We start from the raw sequence: 22887 nt of genomic DNA on the forward strand, positions 1-22887 counted from the left end.
TACCACGGTTAATATTTTCATGAATATTCATTCTTTCTTGCCTTCTCTCTCCCTCTCTCTCTCTCACACACACACCTTCCTACACTATCTTTTTGAAAACCATGTTGAAGTCAAATTGTGATACTATTATTTAGTGGCTTTATTGAGATGTAATTCAGATACCATGAAGTTCACCAGTTAAAATGTACAATTTGATGGTTTTGAGTATATTTGCAGAGCTGTGTAACCATTGCTCTAATTTAATTTTAGAACCTTTTCATCATCCCAGAAGGCAGTCTTGTATCCATTAGCATTCACTCCCCATTATCTCCTCCCAGCCCGAGGCAACCATTCAGCTACTTCTTGTTTCCACAGATTTGCCTTCTCTGGACATTTTATAGAAATGGCGTTATACAATATGTGGTCTTCTGTGATTGTCTTCTTTCACTGAACATAATTGTGGTACTTTAAACATTTATATCACTAGCAATTTGAATATAGTTTTCAAGAATGCATTTTTAATTTAATTTAATTTTATTCCAAGATTTTATTTATTTACTTGAAATTTGAGAGAGAAGACCACAAGGAGGGGGTGATTCAGGGAAGAGGGAGAAGGAGAAGCAGACTTCGCGCTGAGCAGGGACCTCTCCCCCAGGGGGTGGGCACCCCCAAGAATGCATTTTTAACAAAGCAGAACAGTATTCCATCTTATGAGTGTATCTGAGCTTATATAATCAGTCCTACTGATAATTATTTATCATCTTCTGCTATTATATCTAATGCTTCCTGTACTCAAAAATCATCTTGTTTGTTAATCTATTGCTTAACTGTCAGGACACATGGATGGCTTGATTGGTTGAGTGTCGGACTCTTGGTTTCTAATTGGGTCATGATCTTGGGGTCATGGGATTGAGCCCCCCCCCCATCGGGGAGGGGGGTCTTGAAATTCTTTCTACCTCCCTCTCTCCCAGCTCTGCTCTTTTCCTTCCTTGCTCACGTGAGTGTTCTCTCTCTCTAAAGTAAAAAAAATAAAATCTTTTTTTAAAAACCTTATTGCTAGGGGCTCCTGGGTGGCTCAGTGGGTTAACCCTCTCCCATTGGCTCAGGTCAGGATCTCAGGGTCCTGGGATCGAGCCCCGCATCGGGCTCCCTGCTCAGTGGGAAACCTGCTTCCCTCTCTCTCTCTCTCTGCCTGCCTCTCTGTGTACTTAGGATCTCTCTCTGTCAAATAAGTAAATAAAATCTTAAAAAAAAAAAACAAACAAAAACCAACAACTTACTGCTAAACTGTCTGAATTCCTGACTAGAACAGAAGCTGTTTGAGGATACCCACTTTGTCTTGTTAACATTGTCTCCTTACTCCCCAGCCTCGTTCCAGACTACTTAGTAGGTATTCAGTTTTAAGAGTGTCTTTGTGTTTATATATGATTTTGAATGAACCAGAATGTTAAGGCCATCGATAAACTTCACCAAACTGCCAAATTCCAGAGAGGTATATTAATTTACCTTCTGTCTGCAGTCTACAAGAGTGCTTGACTTTATAAAGCTAATTTATAGAGGAAGCCCTGTGATGTTTTGTAAATTGGCACTCTCTGACCTGTGAGCCAGTTAGCTTAGGAATGCGTGCTCACCTCTCCCCATCTGTGGGCCCCAGAAGTCCTGTCTGTTGGGTAAGATGGTGGCTCTGACCTCTTGGCTTTTCCTCATGGCCCTGTGGTACTGTGCCGTTCCCCGTTGCCCTCAGAGAGGCTGCGAGGCATTTTCTGACCACGTGCCCTGTGGTGTATGGATGTGCTGGGGAGTGAGTAGAGTTGGGTTGGTTAAGTATGTATATAGGACATTGGTTCTGGCTGCTGATGAAACACCATTTGAGGGGCATCTGCGTGGCTCAGTGGGTTAATAAGCCTCTGCCTTCGGCTCAGGTCATGGTTTCAGGATCCTGGGATCGAGCCCCCTCGGGCTCTCTGCTCAGCAGGAAGCCCACTTCCCCTTCTGTCTCTGCTTCCTCTCTGCCTACTTGTGACCTCTCTCTCTGTCAAATAAATAAAATAAAAATTAAAAAAGAAACACCATTTGAAGTCATCAGGAGAGATGGTACTCTGGAAGTCATGTGTCTTCACAAATAGAACTGAAGAATGTTTTCAGGAAGTGACACAGTCAGCCCAGTGTGCCCCCTCTGAGGGTGGTAGGCACCCCCAGGGCTGGTAGACCCTGCCTGAGTCACTGCAGGCTACAGGCCCTGCTCCTGTCTACACAGTTCCTGTCTGGGAAAGCCAGCTACCTGCCCATGTGGATGAGCCGCCCCGAGAGCTGCCAGGGCTGCAGGAAGGTCTCCCCAGGTCGGGGTGGCAGTCCTTTTCTCTGCAGGTGAGCTGTGGCCTGTGTGTCTTCTAGGGAAGCATGTGGAACAGACACGGGATTTGAAGGAAGAGCCGGTTGGCCGGGATAATGCTTGTGTGTAGCAGAGAGCGCATGAGTCCTTGTGCGGGGTCAGTTAGAGCCCTGGCAGTTCACCTTCTCCCACAAATGCTGGCTGCTTCTCCTCTTATTCCCCTCCTATGGCTTTCAGATCACATTCCACGTAGAGTCTGTGCCAACCCTTTGCCCACTCACCCACGTCTCTGTCCTGGGATGCTGCCTCTTGGAACCACGGACATCACAAGCGTTACAGATGCCATCACTTCTTTTTGTTGTGTCTCCTAAATTTCTCAGGAGAAATTTGGTCTCTTACACAGCTGTTCACTGTTTGAGTCTTATTTCAGCTCGCTCTGTGCCCACTGCCGTGTTAGACTGTAGAAATATGCAGCAGAAGGTCCCAGACAAACCGTCTCGTTCCTTGCCTTGGCCCCGGGTCCCTTTCTCTCTGTGCCTTTGCTATCCTCCTTCCTCTTCCTCTTTCCTGTCTGCCCGTGAGTGTGCTCAGTGCTCTGTCCTTTCTCTGCTCCTCTCACCCTCTTGGCCCTTCCTGGCTAAGAATTTCTTCCCTTGTAGGGAAAAATACTGAACTACTTCCTTTTTTTTTTTTTTAAGATTTTTTTTATTCATTTGAAAGAGAGAACACAAGCATGGGGAGGGGCAGCCGGAGAGGAAGAAGCAGACTCCCTGATGAGCAGGGAGCCTGACACACAGGGCTTGATCCCCGGACCCTGAGATCATGACCTGAGCTGAAGGCAAGATGCTTAACTGACTGAGCCACCAGGGTGCCCCAAAATACTGAATTTCTTACCACAAATCCTTTTCTGCTGAATGCCAGACCTGTATGTCCCCCTGGCTACTGGAGTAGTTTTCAAGGCAGAACTCACCTCTGTCCCCTCCCTTCCCTTGTCTCCGTTTTATCTGTAACACACCATTCTCAGTTCTTGGGAGCCAAGTGACGGCTTGAACCCTTCTCTCTTCTACCATCCACAGGTGTCCCTCCCATTCTGTCCGTGTGTATCCCGACTCTTCTGATTTCACTTCTCATAGTTTGCATAGTGGCTGCACAAGGGACATGTCCGTGTCCTAATCCACAGAACCTGTGAATGTGACCTTCTTTGAAAAAGGTTCTTTTTGGGATTCTTGCCTACACTGTGGCTAAGTACAAGCCTGTGCTCGCTGACCTCTGGGCCTTCCCTTGGCCTAGAATAGGGTCAGTGTTCGCAGTGCACAGTAATTCCATGTTTTTTATTTCATTCAGTCTTCTCAAGTTTAAAGGCAGGGTTCTCTGCCTTCCTCTTCCTCTGTATTCCTAGGTCTGGAGAATATGTTCAAGGCTTTATGTCTGTCTAGCAGCTACAAATGCAGTCTGGGTTTGGATTCTGGTTCTCTCACTCATTAGCTGAGGGCCTTTGATAGATTATGAACCCCCTTGCGCTTCAGTTTCCTCTTCAAGAAAATGGGGCTGATGGATTGTCATGCGGGTTAGGTTATATGGTAGTGTCTAGTACTGTGCTTGACACTGTTTTATAACTGGAGAGAGTCACTGAGCTTCTACAACGAGCACTCAAGCTGGGGCAAGCCCAGGACCTCTGACTCAAATCCAGCCCCTCCCTCTGTCGTCCTGCCGCAGAGTTCTCATCTGTGTACTGTGCTTGGTGCTAGCTATGGCAGGGTTCTATCATGACGTGATCATCTAGGAGCGTAAGCAGAGCATGTATACACGTGATGTGGTATGACAAAGCAATTACAAGTGTGGGCTCTGGAGGAATGCCTGGGCAGCTCAGTTGGTTGAGCTTCCCACTTTTGGTTTTGGCTCAGGTCATGATCTCAGGGTCGTGGGATCAAGCCCCATATGGGGTTCTGCACTCCACACAGAATCTGCTCAAGGTTCTCCCTCCTTCTCTTTCCCTCTTCCCCCTCCTTGCTCGCACTTGCTCTCTAAAATAAACAAGTAAAATCTTTTTTTTTTTTTTAAGATTTTATTTTTTATTTGAGTTATAGCACGAGCAGTGGGGAGGAGCAGAAGGAGAAGGATAAGCAGACTATCCCCTGAGCAGAGAGTCTGATGCTGGACTCCGTCCAAGAACGCTGGGATCATGACTTGAGCTGAAGACAGACACTTAACCAACTGAGCCATCCAGGTGCCCCAATAAATAAAATCTTTTAAAAAAGAGTGTGGGCTCTGGAGATTGACATGGTGGATACAAATTCAGGCTCAGTGAGTGTACCTCAGTGACCTTGGGCAAGTTCTCTTTGCCTTTCTAAGCCTCAGTTTCCTCACCTGTAAACTGAGAACAAGTGGTACACACCTTAGAAGGTAATTGAAGGATTGAATGAAAGCATGCTCATAAAAAACATTCAGCGCGTGCCTGCCTCTTTATAAGCCTTAATAAATATTGTTAGGAAGCACCAGCTTCCACAATGGAGGGCAGTAAGTGCTTTGAGGCCCTGAACTGTAGAAATCCTGTGCCCCTAGAATTAGGTAACAAGGGGACATGCAAAAAGAACATTTCCAATGTTGCCTCTTCTGTGAACTCATGATTCTTCCCCTGCACTGCAGAGGGGACCTTGTCATTCTTAAACCCAGAGCTCTTGGTATTTCTTTTATGGAGGTTTTTCTAGTCTTTTTTATATTATGGTTGTCCTTTATACCAACATACACACCCTGGGAGCAGGATTGGCACTGGGTAACTATTTGATTATTGGAGTTGAATCTGGGCATTCAGCAGTGGGAGTAGTCAACCCACTGCTAGCCAACCAGAGAGACCCTCTGGCTCCTGATCCCCACTTCTAGTGAGTCTTTTTCCGTGGCCATGAGATGCAGGGTTCCTTCTTCCAAAGAGCTTTCCACTCTGTACATGGGACCTGACTTGGCTCCTGAAGCCCTGTGCACCGCCCCTCTTGGAGTCAGTTGCTGCCTCTCTCACCATCCAACCGGGGCATTGTTTGGATGGGCCAAGCATCAAAAGGAGATACAGGTTTAATGCCAAGGTCATTGTGATTCTTAGGACTAGCACCTGGGGTTTGGTTGTTTTGGGGATTTTTTTTTTTTTTAAAGAAGGAAACAAGATTTTATACATTCTTTTTTTTTGGTGGGGGGAGAGGGTAAGAAGCAGACCCCATGCCGAGTGTAGAGCCTGATTCAGGGTTCAGTCTCACAACTCTGAGATCATGACTTCAGCCAAAATCAAGAGTCAAATGTTTAACCAACTGAGCTATACTGTCGCCCCCAAGAATTATGTACATTCTTAATACTGAGTGTTAAGACTCTTCTCTGGATAACTGCAGAATAACCCAGTGAACTTGTGACTATCTGTAACTGCTCATGAGACATCATCACCTGGGGGTCTCTAGGGTTCCAGAAATTTAGTATGCCCCAAAATGACCCCTGTGTTTTTTGCCAGACCTCCTCTTCCAGAGTCCCTGCCTTATGGGGAGCATCCCCACTCCCCCGGTCACCTCATAGTGGCCCTCCATTTTTTCCCTCTCTCCATGGCCTCTTTTATTCAGTCACCAAGCCTTGTTACTTTTTCCTTCTAAATATTTCTTCTGCTTTTTGCCTTAAAGTTGGATGACATTAATGCTACTTCAGCTTGGGCCTTGTTATTTGCATTGATTTTCAACCTTCTGTGTCCTCATGTTCCAGGAGTTTTCTTTCATAAATAGAATGTGGCTGCATTTAAATTTTAAAATCAAATCTGAAAATCTGTCTTAAGTCAGTATAATTATTTACATTTTTGGTATTTGACTTAAATATATCGTGTTTTTGCATACTTTCCTTATACCTTCCCCTTTTTGACTATTTTTCTCCTTTCCTGCCTTCTGTTAGATTGCTGGAGTTTTCTTTATTCCTTTACGGGTTTGAAAATTACGTATCTTGGGGCATCTGGCTGGTTGGAGGAGCATGCAGCTCTTAAAGTCCAGGATACTTAACATAATACATTTATTTATTTATTTATTTATAAAGACTTTATTTTTATTAGAAAATGAGCAGGGAGAGAGGAAGAGGGAGAAGATGACTCCCCACTGATCAGGGAGCCTGACTTAGGGCTTGATCCGAGGATCCCCAAAGGTGGACACTTAACCAACTGAGTCACCCAGATGCCCTGTAACATCTTATATTTAATTCTTTTTTAAATTCTGGGAAATTCTCAGGGTACCTGGCTGGCTCAGTCATTAGAGCATGTGACTCTTGATGTCAGGGTCATGAATTCAAGCCCCACATTGGGTATGGAGCCTACTTAAAATTTTAATAAATAAATAAATAAATAAAAATAAAATAAACTCTGGGAAATTCTTCTTTTTCTCTTCAGTTCTCTCCCATTTTCTCTACTCTGACCTTCTGGAATTCCTCTTAGATATATGTTGACCATTCTACCACCCAAGTCTCCATATCTGTGTTTTTGCTGCTTTAGCTCTTTAATGATCTTAAATGTTCTCATTTCTAAGGCTCAGATTGTTTTACTATTTCTGGTTTTAGGGGTGATACTACTCTTTTTTGGTCTCTTCCTCTTGGTGGTTTATTTCCTTGCATGGTTTATGACTTTGGGTTGTGAGCTCATCTTCAGGAAGGACTCTGCTTTAAGGGTAAGTGTTGTGTCCTGGGTTGTGAAACTGTCCCTAAGAGCAGTTTACTTCTGGTGGGGACATTGTTGTTTCAGTGGTCCTGGCTCAGTTTTGTGTTTCGTTTGTTTGTTTGTTTGTTTGTTTTAAGATTTTATTTATTTATTTGACAGAGAGAGAGCACAAGCAAGGGGAGCAGTGGGCAGAGGGAGAAGCAGACCCCCTGCTGAGCAATGGCCTGATTTGGGGCTTGATCCCAGGACCGTGGGATCATGGCCTGAGCCAAAAGCAGATGCTTAACCGACTGAGCCACCCAGACGCCCTATGGCTCAGTTCTTATGTTCATTTCTCGGTTTGGTGCCTCTTCACTGCTCTATGAGTGTCAAAGCAGGTTCAGTTCCATGGGTGTGGCTAGCTGAGCAGTTTAGCTTCTTATAGGTGACCTATCCTCCAGCAGAGCCTTGGAGAAAGTGCCAGCTTCTTGTTGCTTTTCTAAACTGGGCAGCCCTTTGAGGCTCTCATCTTGGTATTGGGACTCGCAGCCACAGCCAGCCATTAAAACCATCTCAGATGTGGGTTCAAACGTCCCTGGGTCATTTTGGTGTCAGTTCCACTTACTGTTCATGTTTCCATTGTTCTTGTCATATCTGGCACATGGTGTCATTTCTCTTTCAGATTTGGCTATATGTTTAAGAATATCTGTTTTCTAGTTTTTCTGTGTGACTGTAGTGGGACGGGGAAGCTCTTTCTTAATAATTCAGTGTACTGAATTGCTGAAAGATCAAGCCCGCATTCTTAGCATCGTGTATGAAGCCCTTCATGGTCAGCCTCTGCCTGTCCTACAGCAACTTAGCTCTTTAATTTGTGTTTTGTTTTTTGTTTTTGTTTTGGGAGAGTGCAGGTGAGAGAATAGGGGAAGGGGCAGAGGGAGAGGCAGAGTATCTTAAGCAGGCAGAGCATGGAGCCTGAGACAGGGCTGGATCTCACTGCCCTGAGATCATGGCCTGAGCCAAAATCAAGAATTGGACGCTTACTGAGCCACCCAGGCGCCCCTGCATAAACTTAGCTCTAACTTTACACTTCAGCCAATTGAACTCTACACACAATGTGTCCTGTTATGTTTGAAAAAAGCTTAGGTTTTAGAATCCACCTGTTAGTTTTGGAACCTGTCTTCATCCTTTTGTAACTTGTGATTTTGGTCAAGTTATTATCTCTGTGCCTCAAGTGTTCTCATCTGTAAAATGGCAACACCAGGCATATAGTAACCTAATCCCTATTAACTCCCTCCATGGATGTCATTCAGTCTCCAGCAGGCCACACTCATGCTCGTCCCTCCCAAGAAGTGCTTGTCTTTCTGTGACTTCCTTCCTTGATTCCCCTTGGCAGAGTGGCCATTACTCTGTCTGTGCTTGGGGTCTCTTTCTACAGTAATTATTACACTGTGGGTGGCTGCTTGTTTATGTGTCTCCCTACCATACTCTGACCCCCTTTTGAACAGGGTCTTGTTCTTCTTGGTGTTTGTTCTTTCTGTCACTTAGTGGCTGCTCTGTATTGCCAGTGGAATGGAACTGCATTGAATTTCTCTAGTCAAATAGAAGCAAGCTGGGAGTGGCAAGAGACACCAATGCAGAAAGAGAGAGAGAAAAGAGAGAACAGGTGGAGAGAGCAGGGAGTTCATCTTTTTGCAAGTTTTGTGCCCAGTTGATGGCAGTGTGGCGGAGACACGAGGTAGCAGTTTTCAACCTAGCTGCTGGTGCCAGAGACTTAAAGCAAGACAGCAGCCAGAAAAAGCCACGGAATCCTGCAAATTAAAGTGGTTTCCGGCCTTAAGGATGTATGCCCACATTCCGTCCCTAAACTTGCTTCTCCAAGTGCCAGAGAGAGTAGTACAAACTTTATTATAATTATAATTTAATTTATGTAATTATAAAATTATTTAATTATAATCCCTAGTGGACCCTAAGAACCTCTTACTTCAGAATAAGGCTGCAGTTCTGAAAAGGACAGTTGCTTTAGGAGTGGACGGTTCTGTGTCGGGGCCTCCAAGGAGACCAGGGTGTAAAAACTCTGGTGTTCAGAGCTATGTGTCACCTATGCCCATGACTGAAAGCCCAGTTCAGGTTTCTGTCCCTTAGAAAGGGTGGCTTGGGGGCACCTGGTTGGCTCAGTGGGTTAAAGCCTCTGCCTTCAGCTCAGGTCATGATCCCAGAGTCCTGGGATCGAGCCCTGCATCAGGCTCTCTGCTCAGCAGGGAGCCTGCTTCCTCCTGTCTCTGCCTGCCTCTCTGCCGACTTGTGATCTCTGTCTGCCAAATAAATAAAATCTTTTTTTTTTTTAAAGATTTTATTTATTTGACAGAGAGAGAGATCACAAGTAGGCAGAGAGGCAGACAGAGAGAGGGGGAAGCAGGCTCCCTGCTGAGCAGAAAGCCTGATGCGGGGCTCAATCCCAGGACCCTGAGATCATGACCTGAGCTGAAGGCAGAGGCTTTAACCCACTGAGCCACCCAGGTGCCCCTAAATAAAATCTTTAAAAAAAAAAAGAGGGTGGGGTGGCTTGGATATGCCTGGGCCAGAGCTAAACAGGCTTGTGCCAGCCCTCTTTGGCTTTGCCTGAATCCTCTGGACTCCTGGGACTCCAAAACAGGAATAGCTTCAGAAGAGAAGGGAATCTGATCTTCGAAGATCCCCAGAGGGAGTCTGGCAGACAGTAGTCTGGTGGGAGGATAGCGATGACCACACTGACTCTGAGTCCCCATGTCTGGGGCTTCAGGAATCAACCTCAACTCAGGGAGGCATAGAGCTAAGGGTTGGTGGACAGCTCGGCCAACACCCCAATTCTCTTAGTTCTTTCCTGACCATTCTCAGTCTGTAGCCGTGAATTAAGAACCTCTGTGCCCATTGCTGTGCTGGGCCTTCCTCCCGAAGACACCAAAACAGTAACAACACAGCCCCTCTCCTGGGACATGAGTTGGAGAGAATTTCTAGCACACAGGAATCTGCAGGCGATAATGGGAGACCAATTTGGAGTGGTGCTGCTCTGTGCAAAGCTGGCCCTCACAACAGCCTAGCTGTTCTGCTTTGGGCGGTTTGGACCATCAGTGTATTTTTTTCTTGGGTGATTTGCTAGCACTGTTACAGACTGGTCTGAGATGACTAGGGCCACCTTTTAGGTTTCTGAGGAATGGCCCCAAATGTGTCTTTATGAACTTGTCCTTCATTCCATTTCTTTACATAATGGCAGGTTAGTTTTACAGTGGCACTTGCTGGTCTCCTGGGGGCAGATCAGCAGCCAGCAATTGCTGCTTTTGAGGCATCAAGGATTTTCCTGCAGACTCTCAGATTGTTCCTTTGCCTTTACTAATCTGACTCCATTTTTCTAGGAGAGTACATCTCAAAGTGATTGCTGAATCAGGATCTCTGGGAGTGGGCCTTGGAATCTGTTACTGAGGATTGGGGGGAAATTGAGCAAATTGAGGTCTGAAGTTGTTACAGGTGGATTTATGGATAGGGACTCCAAGTGGGTTAGGTAGTCTGTAGTCTGAGGTAGGTGTGGAAGCTCCACTAAGTCATAAAGGACCCAAGCTCCTTCCCGTTCCTTGCTCTGTCATTCTTAGGGTGTGACTGTTGTTCAGCATGGCTGTCATGGGCCTAGATGTCACATCTGCATCCCAGGCAGCAAGATAGAGAAAGAAAGAGGGAAGAGTGACATCTCCCCTCCCTCCCTTTTAAGCCTACATCAGGAATGTCTTCTGCCTCTACCACTTTCTGTGACTGAGGGGAAATTATTTAATATCTCAGAGCCACAGTTACCTCATTTGTAAAATGGGCATGATAGCACAGACCTCAGGGGGATGAGGATTAGAGAGGATCATCCATGTCTGGCACAATGCCCAGGCCACAGCGCGTGCTCTCTAAATGGTGACTGCTGTCGCAGCACATCTTGACACCATTCCCTTCCCCTTCCCTATATGGTCTCTGCCCTGCTTCTCGTCTTCCCCTTTCCTTTTCTCTAACACACTTTGCCCTCTGTTCCTACCCTTCCACATCCTTCCCCCCACATCCCTCTCTTTTCTGCCCCTCATTTTCCTGCTCCCCTTCCTGCTGCCACCTTTATTCCCTACCACCTTGTACCACCTCATCCTTGTATTGTTTCTGTCCCTCTATCTCCCTGGTATCCCAAATTAATGGCAAATCGTTGTTGTGTTGCAAGGGCCAGAGAGGTTAGAGGTGGTGACTGGCCTTTGAACTGCAAGTCAGCGATGAGTAAGTTAAGAAAACATGTTTAATTGGCTTATTCATGAATCAGTTGCAAATTGCATTTGGCAGTTGGTAAGCAGAGATCAGAAAGAGCAGTGGCTTAGACCAGTAGAAGTTTATTTTCTGTTATGTTTTTAAAAGAAATCTGGAGAAGCCTGTCTAGGGCCAGCCTCTCTGTTCTGCCATCCTTAGTGTGTGGCTTCCAAGCCCAGACCTGCATCATGGTCTAAGATGGCTGCGGAGCTCCAGCCATCAAGTCAGGTTTCCAGGAAGGAGGGTGGTGAGGGGAAACAGAAAAGACAATGCCAAGCTGTCTTTCTCCTTCTTCAGGAGCTTTCTTGGAAGCCTCCCTCTCCCTCCCCAATAGCTTCCACTTCCCTCTTTGGCCTCCCATAGCTGCAGGGGAGGTTGAGAAGTCTTTTAGCTGGACATGTCTCTACCTGAAATAAAATCCAGATTCTATAACTAAGAGGAAAGGGGAGAGTGGATATAGGGTTAATGACTTGTAAGTAGAGTCTGCCACGATTCATTTAGCATGAATTTAGCACCTACAGTTTGCTAGTTATTAGGACAGGCCAGGACATCCCTGTTCCAGAGGGGAGACACAGATATGTCAACAAGCATAGCCAGCATGGGGTCATAGAAAAAGAGGGGTGGCATGGAGGAAGGCACAAGCAAGCACACCTCCCACACCTCACATGCCTGCCGGGCCCAGGCATTCTCCTGAGTTTGTCACGCCAGCCTTCTTCTGTGCCCTCTCCTCTGCTCACTCTCGCTTGTATTGCCATTACCAGCGTGGTCATCATCGCCGGAGTTGTTTTTGCCCCTTCATTCTGGCCCCAGCAACAGCCCTTAGGACCTGAGGAAGTGGGAACAGTTGACAGCTGAGTGGGAAGCTCTGGGCTGAGGCCACCCATCAGAGATCCAGGTTGCAGGCCCACAGGCAGTTAGAGGCTAGGGGCAGGCACATTGCCCGCTCGCTCCGGGAACAGGGTGGACATCGGGAGGGGTCTTCCTCACCAGCCCCCTGGCATTGGCTACTCTCTGCTGTGTCCCTGGCAGCTTGTCATCAAATGAAACCTTGAGAGGAGTAAAATCCTCCCGGTCCCATAAGATAAGCATGATTATTTCATCCTCATGAAGTAAACAGGTGCCTCTCTGACCTGTGGTCTCTTTGATTTTGATCTCAGGGATACCACTGGCCCTCTCTCCTCTGCCACCCCTTACCCAGTTCCCTTTGGGAATTCAGGGAGGCCCCTAAGAAGCTTGCTGCCAAGATTATTTTTAAAGGTGTATTCTGGCCCTTAAGGATGTAATCTTTCAGGGATTACTAATGGGTTAAAAGGTTGACATTTATGACCAAGCACACTCCTTATGAGCTTCACTGTGACCCTGGGCAAGTGACTTAACTCGGCCCTCCTCGGTTTCCTCATCTGCCAAATTGTCATCCTGGTTGTTACAGAGATTAAGAGGCACGTGGGAAGCACTTGGCCCACATTGGTTCTTGTGACTGCTTTTCCCCATGGTGCCTGGAACGATAGATTGGGGCCAGGGCGTGGGAGGCCTTGGATGCCACAGGAAGGAGTTGGATTTTCTTTTTTCTGCACAGTGAGCTCCAGGAGATTTGTGAGCAGGGCTGTGACAGATTATGTCCGGACTTAAGAAATGTCCCTGGCAGGAGGATGGAGTCTGGACTGCAACAAGGGAGCACCTGGGGGTAGTTCCGGGTGGTGGAGTCCAGGGCCTGAGCCAGCAAAGTCAGGGAAAGGGGACAAAGGACAGTTGAAGAGTCAGTAGTGAGGGAGGACCTGATGCTGATGTTTGAGCCCGTGTGACCCAGGGTGGCGTCCCACTGACAGGGACAAGGAGTGTGGGAGGAGTTGCAGGGGGAGGTAGCCGGAGAGGACATGAGCACTTGTTGCCTACTGGGCATGAGGGGCAGGGTTGCCTGGGGCCTGACCCAGGGATCACTGGGTTTGGGAGGCGTGACGGGGTCCTGTGAGGCCTCTGTGTGCTGTTGAGGCAGTCAGCAGGTGAGAAGCCGGGGACGGAGATCTAAGGATGTGGTCACTGTGTGAAAATAACAGTGATGGTTTGTGCAGCAAGGAGGGGAGCCAGCGGGACAAAACCAGGGAGGAGCATGAGGGGAGGGCCATCATTTTAAAGGCTGTTGAAGGAAGAGCCAGCAGCAGAGTGGGCAGTCCCTAGAAAGACTGGAGAGAGAGGCAGAGCCCAGATCAAGAAGGGCCTTGTACGGCCCAGCCAGGAGCTTGAGTTCATTCTTGGGGCAGCAGAAAGTTTTTGAGGAGTCCTAAGCACGGAAGTAGATGTGATTCAGTTTGTGATTTCAAAAGTCACTCTGGCTGCAGACTGGGGAGGGGGCAAAGAATGGAGACAGGGGACCCTTTTAGAAGATTGTTGTAGTCATTCAGTTGAGGTGAACCAGGAGATACTGGGCACTTGGATGGACAGTACTTGGTTCACTGGGTACCTGGACTGTTTGGATCTTGGGGGCTCCTGAGGGGATGAGGGAATAGCTCAGGGAGTCTGACTTCAAGGTTGAGATGTCAACCAAGAGGCCACCCAAACATAAACCAGGAAGGTGATAATGGAACCCACCTCACTGCTCATCTGGCAGCTGGAGTTTCTTGGTTGACCTTGAAGCTCCTGTAATTCCTCAAAGTCAAGGATAAGGCTTCAGAATGGGTGGCCCGGCAGATGAGAGAAAGAGACAGGCCTTGCAGAAAGGTTGCTGCAGTCTTCTCTCCCACCTCTGGAAGAGCCAGGAAGCCCAGAAACCCCCTGGGGACCCTTGTCCTTCTGCCCCTCCCCCTTAGGTGGCTTCTCCCAACCTTGCATGTGTATGTTCATTGGGAGATGGGGAAGCCAGGCTCCTCTGAGGCCCAGACCTGTTTGAGCCACACAGCAGGGTGGGCAGCACTTTGCCTGATGTGGCCCTACGCTCTGAGCTCCTAGCTTTGGGCTGCTAATCAGAAGGTAACACTGCATCAGATGCTGCTCCTCCCAAGGCCCCAGGGGTTGGCACAGGTGAGCCCACAGGCTGTAGGCTGACTTGTGCTGAAATTCTGCTGCCAGGCCTGTTGTGGTGTTTGCCCGGAGTCTGGGGCCTGAGTTTGGTTGTCTCCAGGCTGTCCTCAGTTTACCCTCAGGATGAACTTCAGTCATTTTACCTTGTTTTTATGTTAAAATGTCTGTTTATATAAAAATACCCTGCCGATGGGTGAGACAGTTATAGGACCAAAAGCGGCTGAATGGCTGTGGGACCGCAGCCCCACTCCCTGGGGGGGGTACAAGTAAGGGTATTCGGTTTCTTGTGTATTCTTCCAGAATTTTCCAGGCACAGACTCAAGTGTATGGTATTTCTCCTCTTCCTCCTCCTATCCCCTGTGTCAGTGGGGAGCATAGAAATTGTTTGGACACCTGGCTCTTTGCTTAAGTATGTCTTTTACTTCTTTTCCCCATCAGTAGGTACAGATCCACTGCATTCTTTTTTTTTTTTTTCAATCTTTTTTGTTGTACATATAGCCAATAATTTTCCAGCTGTTTTCTGGTGTGATCCTCCTAGCCCTAGGGGGAAGACAGACCGGAAGAAATTTTTTGCAGCTCAGGATACTCTGTGAGCAGTGAGGAGGCTAGAGAGGTTGGTTCTTGTTTAATGAAGAGTAAAACAGCATCTGCCCTCCCAGTTGTTTGGGGAGCAGTATTGAGAGGTTCATACATATGTGCCCGGAAAGGTCTTGGGAAGCAGCATCTGCGGAATGAGTGTGGTGGGTGGAGGATGCCTTGGGGCAAGCTTCCCCAAAAGGAGTGGGACTTGAGCCAAACCTCTACAAGAGGTGGGGGTAGGAATGAGACCAATAAAGAAGGGAGGACATTGCAGGCATGAGCAGAGGCTTGGAGTTGCAAACATTGGCTGGGGCTCGGGGCCCCGGGCACTCTTGCTTCCCCGTCTAGCCTGATCTCATCATTCAGTTAGCAGATGCTCACAGGCCTGCTTTGTGCTCAGCCCTTTTGGTGTCCAGAGAGCAGCAGAACAACTCTGTGGGTGCTCACACTGCAGCCTGGAGACACTGTGTGCGTGACAGGCAAAACTGGTTGGTGTTGGTATGGATCAGACTAGTGGTTCCTGACTGGGAAGGGGCCTGAAGAACCTTCTGGGGTGCTGGAAATGTTTGGGATCTTGAACTGAGTGATGATCTTGTTGAGAAATGTAAGACTTAGCGGGGCTACATGTGGAAGATTAATGCAAACCATACCCCGTGACCCTAGGTGTGTTATATTCCTGTTACAGAGTAGGGAAAGGAGCAAATAAATAGCATATCCCCAGAATAAATCAGTGAGTAAAATGCAGTAGCCGGAAAGTGTGGAAGGGCTGTGCTTGCGGAAATACAGGGACTTAGGAGCACACCGCAGGAGGCTTTTCTGAGGAAATTGTCTATTCGCTGAGATTTGAAGGATGAGGAGATATTAGTTAGGTTAAGAAAGTTGAAGTGTCCCAGTTGGAAGGAACAACCTGTGCGGAGGCCCAGAGGCAGAGAGCCCAATGTGCTGGAAAGTTCTGGTTGAACACAATGTTGTATTTGGAAGGACTGAGAGTTGAGAGTTCAGACCCTCACCCTCTCTCACTGTGTTGTTTCAGAAACCCCCTAGTGAAAGTCTCTCAGCCTCTCTCTGGTCTTACAGGCATTGGAACCAAAGCACTTCTCTGCTTCTGCCCTCCCCCTTGCCTCAGAATTAAGTCCCACTTAGTAAGTAGGAAGTCAGGGCCATCCATATTGGGGCCCCTTATCTGTCCATCAGAGAGGCGGACTCCCCAGCCAAAGTGGGGAACCCCTCTGTTCCCAGAGCTGCTCTGTGTTTTCAGCTGCTTTGCCTCCTCACTTGTCCTTCCCTGGGAGTGCCTTTCCGAACTTTCTGACTCTCTTGGAAGAAGGACCATAGCAACTACTCCAAAACGATCCCTGCTCATCCCGAGTTAGAAATATTTCTTTGTCAGAAGTGTCCACCTCCCATGTGGCCTCCGTCACACAGCTTGTGTGTGCTCGCTGTCTTCAGGGGCAGTCTCTGACTTACTCCTTTTGACATCCCCCTGTAGGAGTGAGTCTAGGTCAGTGCTGGTGCACAGAGTTCCCAAATCAATCCTGTAAACAATTTTTTAGTAGAGGGGCTCTGGCTAGAGGTGGGTGGGAGGTTGCTAGGTTGGTGGGGTCTTAGCAAAGCCTACCTGGCAAAGTGTCAAGATTCTGGTGCTTCCGAATTCCCAATGTCTCCTAACTTTTCAGGATTTGGGAACCAGGAATTGAGTTTCCTAAGAATTCCCCAAATCATAAGTTATTCTGTATCTTTCATAACATTTCATTTATTAGTTTTTAGTCATTTTTTAAAAAAAATTATTAAGTTTTAAATTTTAATTCCAGCATAGTTAACATACAGTGTTATATTAGTTTCAGGTGTACAATATATAGTGATTCAGCAATTCTACACATTACTCCGTGCTCATTGTGACAAGTGCGCGCTTTAATTCCCTTCATCTGTTTCGGCACCCCCCCCCCCCCCCACTTCCTTTCTGGTCACCACCAGTTTGTTCTCTGTAGTTAAGAGTCTGTTTCATGGTTTGTTTCTCTCGCCCTCTCTTTCTTTCATTTGTTTGGTTTTTTTGTTTCTTAAATTCCACACAGTGAGTGAGATCGTATGGTATTTTTCTTTCTCTGTCTGGCTTATTTCACTTAGCATCACACTCTCTAGCTCCACCAAATGTTGCAAATGGCAAGATTTCATTCTACGACTGAGTAATATTCCATTATATGTATATATACCACATCTTCTTTATCCATTCATCACTTGATGGTCACTTAGGCTGCTTCCATGATTTGGCTGTTGTAAATAATGCTGCTGTAAACATACATCAATGCATGTTTCCTTTTGAATTACTGTTTTTGTATTCTTTGGGTAAATACCCAGTGGTATGATTACTGGATTGTAGGGTAGAAACACTTGTCATTTTTCACATGTATGAGTTTTTAATAAGAATGAGAGGTCAGGTTTTTTCTTTCGGCGCTGCGGCAGCCACGATGAATACACTCAGGCTTCAGAAGAGGCTTGCCTCCAGTGTCCTCCACTGTGGCAAAAAGAAGGTCTGGTTGTACCCCAACGAGACCAATGAAATTGCCAATGCCAATTCCCATCAGCAGATCCGAAAACTGATCAAAGATGGGCTGATAATCCGGAAGCCTGTGACTGTCCATTCCCAGGCTCGGTGCCGGAAGAACACTTTGGCCCGTCGGAAGGGCAGGCATATGGGCATTGGTAAGAGGAAAGGTACTGCCAGTACTCGAATGCCCAAGAAGGTAACCTGGATGAGGAGGATGAGGATTCTGCGCCGGCTGCTCAGAAGATAGCATGAATCTAAGAAGATTGATTGCCACACATATCATAGCCTGTACATGGAAGTGAAGGGTAATGTGTTCAAAAACAAGCAGATTCTCATGGAACACATCCACAAGCTGAAGGCAGACAAGGCTCGCAAGAAGCTTCTGGCTGACCAGGCTGAGGCCCGCAGATCAAAGACCAAGGAGGCTCTCAAGTGCCATGAAGAGCGACTTCAGGCCAAGAAGGCGGAAATCATCAAGACTCTGTCCAAGAAGGAAGAGACCAAGAAATAAAACTCCCTCTTTTTTTGTCTGTACACAGTGGCCTCAGCAATAAGACAGATCAGTTATTCAATAAACAAACTTTTATCTGCTTAAAAAAAAAAACAAAACGAGAGGCCATAATCTGATTTATTTTTCTGTGGTAAAAGTTTCGACGTTTTCTGTAAAAAATGAAAAAGCATAATATTAAATGCAGGGTTTATTATTATGAGGAACACTATATTGTGACAAGACTATATATTTTATTAACATGTAAAAGTGATCTCTACCCAATCTAGATATTTGATCAGAGAAAATGCTAAAGGATGAGAACATTCATTCACAAAATGAATGCCAGATAGAAATAATGGAATGACTTAAGGATAATACTACAAACATTTAATATTTAAAAGTCATTCTTAGAGAATTATAAATTTTTATTTCTAAGTTTCCAGACACTAAAATTCACCCATTTTGGTGTGCACTTCTGTGAGTTTTGGCAAATTTATAGTTATGAACCACCACCATGATTCAGGTAAAGAACTGTGCAGTTACCCCCTCAAAACAATAACATTCCCTTGGCCTACTCCTTCATAGTCAAACCTCCCCATATTATTTACTCCTACTCCATTGTCTGTTCCTATAGTTCTGCCTTTTGCAGAATGTCATATGAATGGAGTCATAAAGTACATAGCATTTTTTTACCTTTCACTTAGCACAATGTATTGCAATTCATCTGTTGCTACTGCATTCATTTGTTCCTTTTTATTGTTGAATAGTAGTCCCTAGTAAGTTTGTTTATCCATTCTTCACTTGAGGGACCTTTCAGTTTTCAGTTCCTGACAGTTTTGAAAAAGCATTCGTATGCTGGTTTGAACAAAGATTTTCATTTCACTTAGGTAAATACCTTGAAGTGGATTGCTAGATCTATGGTAAGAATATATTTATCTGGCAATCTCTTTCTCACAGTGACTATGCCATTTTGAATCCTTGCCAGCAATGTATGAGAGTTCAGTTGCTCTTTACCCTATCAGCACTTAGTGTTGTCACTTTTTGTTTCATTTTGGCAATTCCAGTAGGTATGTAGTGGTCTCTCACTGGTTTTAATTTGCTTTTCCCTAATGATTAAGGATGTTGAGCATCTTTTTGTGTGCTTGTCATCTATTTATCTTCTTTAGTGAAGTATCTGTTCAGTCTTTTGCCCATTTCTTTTGTTTGTTTGTTTAGATTTTACTTGTTTATTTGGCAGAGAGAGCACAAGCAGGGCGAGCAGTAGGCAGAAGGAGAGGGAGAAGCAGACTCCCTGCTGATCAGGGAGCCCCATGTGGGATTCAATCCCAGGACCCTGGAATCATGACCCGAGCCAAAGGCAGATGCTTCACTGACTGAGCTACCCAGGCACCCCAATTCAGATTGTTTTTTGTTTATTTGTTTGTTAAGCAGTTTCCAAAAGCATCTTCAAGTTGGAAATCAAGGTACACGTTACTTCATATAGGCTCATTTCCTTTTGTAGTGATGAAAGTACTTTGCTTGCCCCAATTTTGATTTAATTACTGCTTTTACTAATCAGTGATGCTTTATTAATTCAGATTTTAGGTCCATTTCTGACTTTGTGTCCTTAGAATTCCACAATACTCATATATTTTGTCTGTATTTCTCCCATATTAAATACACTTGATCTTAGCCAAAAGGCCGAGAAGCGATGTCTCCCATATCAAATAGACACTGGAAAATGTCAGTGAACATTACTGAGTAGTTTAGTAGTATTTGAATAACCTAACAGGTGGATCTCCTAACAAAATTAAGAGCACTACACAAAATCATGTGTCAAAATTGCCAATTTAAGGGCTTTCTTTGCTTCTAGACTTATTTCTTAGAATGTACTAGTAGGATTTGTACATACTATGTATTTAAATATATTAATACATATTTACAAGAACGACTCACCATTAATGACAGACGGGGCCATAAACGCACACATACAGCATGGCAGTGGCTACAAGCAAAACTCAATTAGATTGTGACCACTTCTCCCCTTCACACTCCTGTCCTGGTTCCGAGATGCCAGCCTTAACCTTCAACTCTGCATGTTAGCTTCTTGCTCCTGCTTTGACTTGAAGTCAGTGGAGTCTTTCAAACCAGTAACATCTCTAGATTGATTGTTAAGCTTTAATTTTCATCAGAGGATTATCATACTTTTCCTATTTTCCTAACTTTTCAGTTGATGTTTCTCAAGTTTGGGGATTAAATAAAACATAAATTTCCCAAGAATGTTGAGAAGGAAGTTTTGTATGGAAGTACAGTCAAGAGTTATCACAAGTCAGGGTGGCTCAGTTGGTTAAGCATCTGACTTGACCTTGGCTCAGGTCTTGATCTCAGGGTCATGAGTTCAAGCCCCACATTGGGCTCCATGCTGGGTGTGGAGCCTACTCAAAAAAAGAGAGAGAGAATGAGATCACAGGGCAGCATTTGACAAAAGTCAACTCTTGTGCCACCTATTGTGTGGTTCCCTACCAGGTAAGCTCCACAGGGCAGCCACCAAGTCTGGTCCATTATAATGCCTCTGGGGCCTGGTTTGGTGCCTTTACCCAAGGTGGGTGCATGACCCTTAGAGAATACTTCATGAAAGTTGTTGGCTCAATAAATGGGTTTCCAGCTAATGGCTGGCTGTCTGGAAGCAGTGTGTAAACAGCTGTGGCTGACGGTGGTTCACGGTTTAGAGTTTTGTGGAAGATGAGCTTCAAAAACCCTGTGAGATCGTTATTGTGCCAAGCTTTGCATGACAAGCAGAGAAGCCTGAATTTTTATATTCCCGACACTGGATACACGATACACAATACATGACAATGGAACACGATACATCCAAGTCTCTGTTGAGAGTCATGGGTGAGCTGAAGGCAGAACAGCCTTTTTCCTCTCTGTTTTTCATTTAATAAAAGGTCCAAGCCTCAGGTGAGTTGAAAGAAGAGTGTGGTGAACATCTCTTACTTCCTTCACTAAGATTCATCAGGTGCTAACAGTCTGTGCATTTGCTTAACACTGTGTCATCGATTGCCCACATTCCATATTTGTTTGGTCATTTCCTTGCGAATAGATTTCCAGTTATCATTTTTTGGGCAAACCCACATAGGTAATGAGTGCTTCCTGTTGCTCCACATCAGGCAGCGTGATGGCCCCAGTTGGCCCCAGTAAAGGTGATGCTAACTTGAATCACCTAGTTAAACTGCTGGCTGGGAAGGCTGCTTTTGTTGTAAGGCAGAGCACTTTGGAAGTAACCTTTCACCAATGTGTTTCTCTGTCAATTGCACCTGCTACTCAGAAGCATCTCGGTGTTGTCAACAAGGCCCTGGAAGCCAGGAAACTGGGGTGGGGGACCAAGCTCTACAGCCATCTCTCCCCAAAACCGTAGGCAAATTACATCATTGCTCTGGGGTGAGTAGTTAAACATAAAAAACGTAAAAGGAAAAAGCTACTCAGAGAGGTGAAGCAATTTGCCTAAGGCCACTCAGCTAGTGAGTGGCAGAGCCAGGATTCCCAAGCTGAACCAGAACCCTGCCCTTGTCCTTGATGACAGTCTGCTGCCTCCGAGGCACCCCATCATTCTTTTGGTGGCACCAGGCAACTCGGTAGTGCTGCTCAGAACACAGCAGGGCACCAGCCCTTGCAGGATCCGAGGCAAGAGGGAAAAGAGAGGCACCTCTCTGGCACGTGGCAGACTGTGCTGTAGGAAGGCGTGGGCAACTCAGGTAAGCTGCTAGACGGGCTCTTGGACTCTCCTCAGCCACCTTTGGAATAAAAGCTTTTGTATGGATGTTACAAAGGTGAGGCCCTGGCGCTGTTCCAGCACCCCCTTCCTAGACAGGGAGGTGCAGGTTTCACATACCCAGCCTTGGCTTATGCTGGGGTCAGCGCCCAGGATCCCCAGACTGGCCCGTGAATTCCAAGGGCAGTCGAGATGGGTGGAGGGGTATTCCCTCAGCCCGCCTGGGTTCCTGGGGGTGGGGATGGAGACAGGAAGTATTAATGGGGGAAAGGTGTGCAGAACCTTGCCAAGCAGGTCACTGTGGGTGGGGAGACACTGCCTGCGTGCTCTGGACGCCCTAGGAGTTGGGTGGAGGTTCTCAAGGAAGGCTGCCACAGTGACTCTGGAGTACTCTGGGGCTTCTCTGTGGCCCTCTGCTCTGGCAGCCCACCACTTCCCAGTTAGCTCTCTCCAAAGCAAGTAGCACCAGAGCACGTGGTGAGTAATGTCTGTTCTTCATGCCCTTCCAGTGAGCAGTTGTTATGAGGTAAACAGTGGCTCCGGCTCAGGCAGGATATGGTGTGTCAGGACCCTGTTGTCCTATTGCTGTGGAGCTAAGAGTCCAGGAGAATCAGCCTTCCTGAGTTCCTGCTGCTTCTCCTTGAGTTGTTCATCTTCACAGGCCTCCCGGGAAGTGGCCAAATCCAGGGCAGGGCCACTGTGACCTAACCAGGAACAAGCTGTGCCTTGTGGGCCCAGAGGGGAATTCTGGGGAGTTCTTCTACCTCAGCTGATGGCCTCCCTGGGCCCTGCATCTTGGAGAGATCCCTTAGGGCTCCGGCAGCCAGGTCGGCAGGGACAGAGGGTCCCCCTGGAGAGAACCCCAGAGGAACAGCGGTGTTTATAGACAGGACTCCCTGTCATCACTGTCGGTAGCACTCAGGGAACAGTGGTAGTACTTCACCTGATTCTTTCCAAGAGAGTTCTGTCTTCCTCCTGCCAGATAGGGCAGAAATCCACACTGGGAGCCTGACATGACCCGACATGTGAGGCCTTCCGCTCTCTGGATGAATTCCCCAGGTGCCGTCCTTCTGTCTCTCCACGCCCGGTATTTCCCCATCTTGTCCTGCGCATCCCTCGTCCTGGCTCTGAGTCCTGAGAAGTGAGACAGCAGATTTTTTTTTTGACCAGCTTTCCCACTGAGAGCTCTGAAGGCTGTCTGTCGTGCAGGCGTACAATCCAGAAGCTGCTGCCCAAACGATAATGCAAATTGGAA

At 46.5% G+C, this 22887-nt stretch overlaps 1 protein-coding gene and 1 pseudogene across 4 annotated transcripts in view; both read left to right on the top strand.

The window, feature by feature from the left end:
- PPARD (peroxisome proliferator activated receptor delta) overlaps nt 1–22887 on the top strand; it is an 81473-nt gene that overhangs the window by 25545 nt on the left and 33041 nt on the right. The gene's annotated exons all lie outside the window — the stretch shown is intronic.
- On the top strand, nt 17287–17951 carry LOC132017206 (large ribosomal subunit protein eL19-like; annotated as a pseudogene).

Source organism: Mustela nigripes, chromosome 5 (assembly GCF_022355385.1).
Source record: "Mustela nigripes isolate SB6536 chromosome 5, MUSNIG.SB6536, whole genome shotgun sequence".
NCBI lineage: Eukaryota > Metazoa > Chordata > Mammalia > Carnivora > Mustelidae > Mustela > Mustela nigripes.